We start from the raw sequence: 1,107 nt of genomic DNA, 5'->3' as shown, positions 1-1,107 counted from the left end.
ACATTAAAGCTTTTCCAAAACTTATTTTAATAAGTATACTTATTAAAATATCTAAAATGTGTCATTATATCAAACAGATACTTCCAGGTCATGTTGATTGTGATTATACTTGCTCTTGCTGGTTTCCTCATTCATCCTGTGCAGACAAGGAAGATTATTTCCATTGACTAGTGTAGCACCTGGTACATGTTATTAGAGAGAAAAATGTCTTCAGATAACCCATGATCAGCAGATGAGGACGAAGGCCAGTTATCCTGACTGATCAGGGAATCTAGAGACTCCTCCTTCGTCCTTGTAGGGATAGAAGGCTTTATGACTGTGGTGTCCTATGGTGTCTTTACAAGTTAAAATACAGAAAAGATCAGAAAATATTCATTCATCTTATTCACATGAGAGTTGCTGCCCAAGAATTTGTTGTAGGAGCTGTGACTCTAGGTGTTCTCTACTCTATGTGCAAGGACTACATTAGACCTCAATTCTTCAATGGGTCCAAAAAATGAAGCTGCTGCTGCTGCTGCTGCTAAGTCACTTCAGTCCTGTCTGACTTTGTGCAACCCCATAGATGGCAGCCCACCAGGCTACCCAATCCCTGGGATTCTCCAAGCAAGAGTACTGGAGTGGGGTGTCATTGCCTTCTCCGATGCATGAAAGTGAAAAGTGAAAGTGAAGTCACTCAGTCATGTCCGACTCTTAGCGACCCCATGGACTGCAGCCTACCAGGCTCCTCCATCCATGGGATTTTCCAGGCAAGAGTACTGGAGTGGGGTGCCATTGCCTTCTCCAAAAATGAAGCTAAACACAAGAAAAATAAGAAGCCTTCTGAAAAGTACTAACAAAAAATGAATTTTCAATATGTAGCAAATTATAATGCCAAAGTTTCAGCCATAATTCTCATAGCCTTCAATTGTTTAAGATGTTGACTTCCAAATCAACAATCATAAATAGTCAACTCAAAAAAAAAAAAAAAAAAACAAACAGATGCAGTACAGAAACTGTAGACTACTTTTTAAGAAAGCTACCATAGGTGGTGGCTTGCTGTCTTGTGTTATACACTCATAGGAAAATTTGGATAGATTGTCTCCATTCTAATACAAAAATTATACTTAG

The 1,107-nt window shown here is 39.0% G+C and overlaps 1 pseudogene; it reads left to right on the top strand.

Moving 5' to 3' along the window:
• The first annotated feature begins 204 nt into the window (after positions 1-204).
• LOC147340708 (HIG1 domain family member 1C pseudogene) lies at positions 205-500 on the top strand (annotated as a pseudogene).
• Positions 501-1,107: the final 607 nt, after the last annotated feature.

This window comes from Bos grunniens, chromosome X (assembly GCF_055505025.1).
Source record: "Bos grunniens cultivar Pamir isolate PY7600 chromosome X, Bosgru_T2T1.0, whole genome shotgun sequence".
NCBI lineage: Eukaryota > Metazoa > Chordata > Mammalia > Artiodactyla > Bovidae > Bos > Bos grunniens.
This window is presented reverse-complemented; position numbering and strand designations above follow the sequence as displayed.